Source organism: Schistocerca cancellata, unplaced genomic scaffold, assembly GCF_023864275.1.
Source record: "Schistocerca cancellata isolate TAMUIC-IGC-003103 unplaced genomic scaffold, iqSchCanc2.1 HiC_scaffold_745, whole genome shotgun sequence".
Classification (NCBI taxonomy): domain Eukaryota; kingdom Metazoa; phylum Arthropoda; class Insecta; order Orthoptera; family Acrididae; genus Schistocerca; species Schistocerca cancellata.
Genome location: NW_026046756.1, coordinates 197,501 through 205,000, shown reverse-complemented (window position 1 = coordinate 205,000; position 7,500 = coordinate 197,501). Strand labels below are relative to the sequence as shown.

The 7,500-nt window shown below is 52.4% G+C and overlaps 2 non-coding genes across 2 annotated transcripts in view; both read left to right on the top strand.

Moving 5' to 3' along the window:
- Positions 1 to 6,919: 6,919 nt before the first annotated feature.
- Positions 6,920 to 7,074, top strand: LOC126141714 (5.8S ribosomal RNA). Its single transcript, XR_007529556.1, has one exon. It is a non-coding gene; the product is annotated as a 5.8S ribosomal RNA (ribosomal RNA).
- Positions 7,075 to 7,263: 189 nt separating this feature from the next.
- LOC126141742 (large subunit ribosomal RNA) overlaps positions 7,264 to 7,500 on the top strand; it is a 4,222-nt gene continuing 3,985 nt past the window's right edge. Inside the window, exon 1 of the ribosomal RNA XR_007529582.1 lies at positions 7,264 to 7,500. This exon is cut by the window's right edge and continues 3,985 nt beyond it. This is a non-coding gene — a ribosomal RNA (large subunit ribosomal RNA).

The following is a 7,500-nucleotide window of genomic DNA, read 5'->3' as shown; positions in this document are numbered from 1 at the left end:
AACCCAAGTTGTGCCTTAACCTAACCCAAGTTGTGCCTTAACCTAACCCAAGTTGTGCCTTAACCTAACCCAAGTTGTGCCTTAACCTAACCCAAGTTGTGCCTTAACCTAACCCACGTTGTGCCTTAACCTATCCCACGTTGTGCCTTAACCTAACCCACGTTGTGCCTTAACCTAACCCACGTTGTGCCTTAACCTAACCCACGTTGTGCCTTAACCTAACCCACGTTGTGCCTTAACCTAACCCACGTTGTGCCTTAACCTAACCCACGTTGTGCCTTAACCTAACCCACGTTGTGCCTTAACCTAACCCACGTTGTGCCTTAACCTAACCCACGTTGTGCCTTAACCTGACCCAAGTTGTGCCTTAACCTAACCCAAGTTGTGCCTTAACCTAACCCAAGTTGTGCCTTAACCTAACCCAAGTTGTGCCTTAACCTAACCCAAGTTGTGCCTTAACCTAACCCAAGTTGTGCCTTAACCTAACCCAAGTTGTGCCTTAACCTAACCCAAGTTGTGCCTTAACCTAACCCAAGTTGTGCCTTAACCTAACCCAAGTTGTGCCTTAACCTAACCCAAGTTGTGCCTTAACCTAACCCAAGTTGTGCCTTAACCTGCTCTGTAATTGGCATATGACACGTTACATTAATCCAGTGTTGTCTAACCACAACCCTCTGAATATAGTTCGCTACTCGCACCGCCCACCCTCTTGTGTATCGTTTCATGTTCAACACTTCGCAAGTGTTGCTTACTTTTTACATGCTCCCGCTGTACACTGTAATGTGGACGACTGCAGGATGTACATCGCCCCCCCCCTCCCCCCTGCCTTCGCACGCTGGTCGTTCAGGTGCTTGCGTGTTCAATGCCCTTCGCAGCTGTTCACTGGCATTCGCATGTCGAAGCGCTCAGTCTACGTCGTGGTACGGCCTGTGTCCACTGTCCGCTGATGTCGTAAGCTTAACCCTCACATTGTACTGCACATAGGTCCGTATGTACTGAATGATACGCTGTGGCACATGTGTGACTGTACAACGACTGCGCCCAACAACAGCGAACCATACGGTCCAAATGTTGTGCACTCAGCCACGTGCCGTCTCCCCATAACAGCTACATTGCAGTGTGGTACGCCATAGAGACGTGTGGGAGTAACGGACGCCCTGGATGGCGATCAGCATGAGCCGTCTGTTGATGTAGTGGCGCGTGTATTCAAACGTAGTCGTCTCTTCTCACACAGTGTGATAGCATGGTGCACCGCGTTCCACATCTGCGACATGGTACAGATGCTGGTTGACAGTCGGTCTCGTAATGGACATCGCATACGTAGGGGGCCACCTCCCACGTGTTCTCTAGTCGTGCACATTTTGTTGCGTGTATGTGGGCAGACGTAGTGTGTCGTGACACCTAACAGACAGGTATGCAATAATCGTTGCATTTGCAAACTGGGATGGACGTCTACGTTTGCTGGTGACGTTACGCAAATGAACAACTGGTAAACCCATTGTGGTGCGGTTGTTGTTGCTGGAGGTAAATCAGTAAGGGCAAATCTGTGTGTGAAGCGATACGCGGCGGTGGCTGGGCGGGACCGTCCCCGGCCGGTGAGGGGGGGCCGCCCGGCGTGCTGGCCGCGCGGTGCGTGGGCGCACGCGCTACAGCCGGCTGGTGGGGGCGCCCAGTGGCAGGCGCGCCGGCCGACGGACGCGGCAGGCGGCGCAGCTGCGCGCCGGGGCACCCTGCGCGCGGCGCCGGGCGGCCAAAGTGGGTCCTCGCGGGCCCGGTGCGAAGCGCGGTGGACATCTGCAGTGTGCTGGTCCGACTGAGGACTGTGTGCGTTGAGGATGCGCCGCCGCCCGGCACTCGGCGCCGCGACGCCGTCTGCTGCTCGGTCGCCCCAGCGGTTCTCGCTGGTGGTTTGTATCGCAGTTGTGCAGACGTGTTGGCACGTGCGCTGTGCTGGGAGAGTTCGCTTCGGCACCCACGTGGGGCCTTTGCCCTTCTGTGGCGCTGGCGTTGGAGCTGCCGGTCACCGTAGGTGGCGCGTGTTGTCTCCCGCCGGCAATGCCACGACAGCACGCTCCCGGGCCTCTGTCGGCAGCGGCAAGCTCAGTTGGGAGCACGGGTGGTCGCACCTAAAGCGTCTACTCGCCTAACTCCGGGCGATTGCGCCTCTCTCGAACCCGACCAAGTACTTAGGACGGCGCTGCGCGCCGCCGGGACCTGAGAGGGTTTCGAGGTGTATTGTGCAGGGGAGCTCAGCCTCCTCCTGTTTGCAGAATAATTGAGCGGACGCTTGCGTGTTCGCGCGGGCCCCTGGGACACACTCCCGGGCGGCCGGCTGCTCAGCTCTAGTTGACGCAGCTCCCTGGTTGATCCTGCCAGTAGTCATATGCTTGTCTCAAAGATTAAGCCATGCATGTCTCAGTACAAGCCGCATTAAGGTGAAACCGCGAATGGCTCATTAAATCAGTTATGGTTCCTTAGATCGTACCCACGTTACTTGGATAACTGTGGTAATTCTAGAGCTAATACATGCAAACAGAGTCTCGGAGGAAGAGGTAGCTGCCCACATAAAAGCACTTAAAAGGGGAAAAGCTCCCGGGCCAGACGGCATTGTGGCTGAGGTGGTGCAGTTTCTGGCCCCCCAGCTAACTGCGCCACTCACTCACCTATACAATGAGTGTCTGATACAGCAAAAAATTCCAAGGGTGTGGAAATCAGCAAACGTAGTCATTATTCGAAAAGGGTTAGATAAAGATCCTACAAACGTAAAATCCTACAGACCTATCTGTCTAATCAACATACTTGGGAAAATATTAGAGAAGTTACTAGCTGACAGACTGGCTGCACATAGAGTGCTGCGTGGGGTGAGCAACAGGCAATTCGGCTTCAGGCCTGGGCGATCGACATCTGATGCAATCGCCCTGGCTGCTGAGGTCTGTGGCTCTACCCCACATAAGTACGTGGTGGGCATTATGGTTGACATCAGTGGCGCCTTTGACAACCTGTGGTGGCCTTCGCTCTTCTCCTGCTTGCGGGAGAAAGAGTGTCCAGGGCCGCTATATGGTTGCCTGAGGAGCTATTGTGAAGAACGGGAGGTCTGGCTATCATCCTCTAGCAAGAGAATTGGAAAAGTTATAACAAAGGGTTGTCCTCAGGGTTCCGTACTAGGGCCCCTGTTCTGGGACATCCATATGGAGCCCTTGTTAGACACCTTACAACAAGGCGAAGAAGTGCTAGAGGTGATAGCATATGCAGATGACCTCCTCCTGCTGGTTGGCGGCCGAAGCCGCGAAGACATTGAACCCAAAATAGAGACTGCCTTAAACAAACTACAGCTATGGTGCCAAAACACCAAAATGACGGTGTCACCAAGTAAGTCCACCTACTTACTACTGAAGGGACAGCTACTACGCAACCCGACCGTACGAATCAACCGCTTGCCGGTTCTTAGGAGACGTGACGCACGATACTTGGGCATCATCATTGATGAGAAGTGGAACTTTGGGAAACACATCGAAACCGTGACCCAGAAAGCTCTCCAAACACTGAATAACCTCATATCCATAGGACATAGAAGATTTCATCTTCCACCACACCTTATAAAACTTTATCACAACAGTATATTAACATCGATAGTGGGTTACGGCTCGGGAGTCTGGGCACACAGGCTCACGAGGGTGGTGCCCGCCATGACAGTGAGAAGGGTTCAAAGGAACATGATTCTTAGATCGGTAGGTGCTTACCGAACAACACCTGGAGGAGCACTAACAGTCATAATGGGGCTTTACCCCCTGGATATCAAAATCAGGGAGCAAGCTGCATGGTACTGGAGTAAAAAGGGAAATTTAACAAAAATAGAGGAAATCATAGGTATCGGGGTTGGGGACAAGGGCGAGATTCGGCGAAGAGGAATACAATTATGGCAAGAACTGTGGGATACTGAAGAAACAGGGCGCAGGACACATGAGCTATTACCAAGCATCACGGAACGGCTAAAGATGAAATACTTCGAACCTAGCAGAGGGTTAATCCATTTTCTCACTGGACATGGACCCTACCCGGCATACTTATGCCGGTTTGGGAAAAGGGCCACACCCGCGTGTGAATGTGGTGAACCGGAGGGCACTCCCGATCATGTGATTTACGAGTGCCCTCTCTTCAATGATGTTGCTTCAACGCTGCGAGACCAACTACCTGACCATGACACTTACAACCTAATAAGACGAGAAGACACCTTTCAAATAATAAATAGACTTGCCAACGAGGTATCACAGAAGGTGTTAAGAGACTATATGAGGGAACAAGATTGAATAGCACAAATTACGACAACTACGCCCTACTCCCATTCCGCCTGTGCGTGGATAGGCCGACCCTTTAGTCTGGAATCCGCCACGCGCGGGAACAGGGGGGGTGGGGAATAAGAACAACCCGGAATTGACATTACACTGGAAATGACGTAGGTTAGAATTAGTTAGTAGGAATTAGATTTAGAAATCTAGATTTAGAAACCTGCAGCGGCTCGATGGGCAAGGCAAATAAGTAGGTTTGTATATATTGCTGACACATTTGTGACGCTGCAGGAAGTAATATGTAGGTTAGTTTAAATCTTTTAGAAGTTTAATCAAAATAACTAATTGTATAGCTGCCCATTGTATTTAGATATAGCTGTAGCTCACAATTTAACATAGAATGTAATTTAGCTGCAAATTGTAACTAATAGTAGAAAATTAGACCCACTAATGTAATAAGGTGGTGGGTTGGATGTATAAATATTATTGTTTGAGTAATAAAGATTTTTTTTTAAAAAAAAAAAAAAAAAAAAAAAAAAAAAAAAAAAACAGAGTTCCGACCAGAGATGGAAGGGACGCTTTTATTAGATCAAAACCAATCGGTCGGCTCGTCCGGTCCGTTTGCCTTGGTGACTCTGAATAACTTTGGGCTGATCGCACGGTCCTCGTACCGGCGACGCATCTTTCAAATGTCTGCCTTATCAACTGTCGATGGTAGGTTCTGCGCCTACCATGGTTGTAACGGGTAACGGGGAATCAGGGTTCGATTCCGGAGAGGGAGCCTGAGAAACGGCTACCACATCCAAGGAAGGCAGCAGGCGCGCAAATTACCCACTCCCGGCACGGGGAGGTAGTGACGAAAAATAACGATACGGGACTCATCCGAGGCCCCGTAATCGGAATGAGTACACTTTAAATCCTTTAACGAGTATCTATTGGAGGGCAAGTCTGGTGCCAGCAGCCGCGGTAATTCCAGCTCCAATAGCGTATATTAAAGTTGTTGCGGTTAAAAAGCTCGTAGTTGGATTTGTGTCCCACGCTGTTGGTTCACCGCCCGTCGGTGTTTAACTGGCATGTATCGTGGGACGTCCTGCCGGTGGGGCGAGCCGAAGGCGTGCGACCGCCTCGTGCGTGTTCGTGCGTCCCGAGGCGGACCCCGTTGAAATCCTACCAAGGTGCTCTTTATTGAGTGTCTGGGTGGGCCGGCACGTTTACTTTGAACAAATTAGAGTGCTTAAAGCAGGCAAGCCCGCCTGAATACTGTGTGCATGGAATAATGGAATAGGACCTCGGTTCTATTTTGTTGGTTTTCGGAACCCGAGGTAATGATTAATAGGGACAGGCGGGGGCATTCGTATTGCGACGTTAGAGGTGAAATTCTTGGATCGTCGCAAGACGAACAGAAGCGAAAGCATTTGCCAAGTATGTTTTCATTAATCAAGAACGAAAGTTAGAGGTTCGAAGGCGATCAGATACCGCCCTAGTTCTAACCATAAACGATGCCAGCCAGCGATCCGCCGCAGTTCCTCCGATGACTCGGCGGGCAGCCTCCGGGAAACCAAAGCTTTTGGGTTCCGGGGGAAGTATGGTTGCAAAGCTGAAACTTAAAGGAATTGACGGAAGGGCACCACCAGGAGTGGAGCCTGCGGCTTAATTTGACTCAACACGGGAAACCTCACCAGGCCCGGACACCGGAAGGATTGACAGATTGATAGCTCTTTCTTGATTCGGTGGGTGGTGGTGCATGGCCGTTCTTAGTTGGTGGAGCGATTTGTCTGGTTAATTCCGATAACGAACGAGACTCTAGCCTGCTAACTAGTCGCGTTACATCCTTCGTGCTGTCAGCGATTACTTTTCTTCTTAGAGGGACAGGCGGCTTCTAGCCGCACGAGATTGAGCAATAACAGGTCTGTGATGCCCTTAGATGTTCTGGGCCGCACGCGCGCTACACTGAAGGAATCAGCGTGTCTTCCTAGGCCGAAAGGTCGGGGTAACCCGCTGAACCTCCTTCGTGCTAGGGATTGGGGCTTGCAATTGTTCCCCATGAACGAGGAATTCCCAGTAAGCGCGAGTCATAAGCTCGCGTTGATTACGTCCCTGCCCTTTGTACACACCGCCCGTCGCTACTACCGATTGAATGATTTAGTGAGGTCTTCGGACTGGTACGCGGCATCGACTCTGTCGTTGCCGATGCTACCGGAAAGATGACCAAACTTGATCATTTAGAGGAAGTAAAAGTCGTAACAAGGTTTCCGTAGGTGAACCTGCGGAAGGATCATTACCGACTAGACTGCATGTCTTTCGATGTGCGTGTCGTGTCGCGCAACACGCTACCTGTACGGCAGCAGCCGTGCGCCGCGTGCGGAACCACGCGTGCCTCTCAAAACTAACTGAAAAATGTTGTGTGGTACGAGCGCTGAAGCTCTGGAGCGGCTGGCCTGCGGCACCTGGCGCCTGGCGCCGGTTTTGAATGACTTTCGCCCGAGTGCCTGTCCGCTCCGGTGTGGAGCCGTACGACGCCCATCGGCCGTGAGGCCGTTGGACACAGAACGCTGGAACAGGGGCCGTCAAACGCCTCAGTCCCGCCTATGCAACTGTTTTGAAAGAGACAGTGGAAACTAAACAAAAAAGATCACCCAGGACGGTGGATCACTCGGCTCGTGGGTCGATGAAGAACGCAGCAAATTGCGCGTCGACATGTGAACTGCAGGACACATGAACATCGACGTTTCGAACGCACATTGCGGTCCATGGATTCCGTTCCCGGGCCACGTCTGGCTGAGGGTCGGCTACGTATACTGAAGCGCGCGGCGTTTGTCCCGCCTTCGGAGACCTGGGAGTGTCGTGGCCGCCTGTGGGGCCGGCCGCGTCTCCTTAAACGTGCGATGCGCGCCCGTCGCCTGGCGGTTCGCATACCGGTACTTTCTCGGTAGCGTGCACAGCCGGCTGGCGGTGTGGCGTGCGACACCTCGTACAACGACCTCAGAGCAGGCGAGACTACCCGCTGAATTTAAGCATATTACTAAGCGGAGGAAAAGAAACTAACAAGGATTCCCCCAGTAGCGGCGAGCGAACAGGGAAGAGTCCAGCACCGAACCCCGCAGGCTGCCGCCTGTCGTGGCATGTGGTGTTTGGGAGGGTCCACTACCCCGACGCCTCGCGCCGAGCCCAAGTCCAACTTGAATGAGGCCACGGCCCGTAGAGGGTGCCAGGC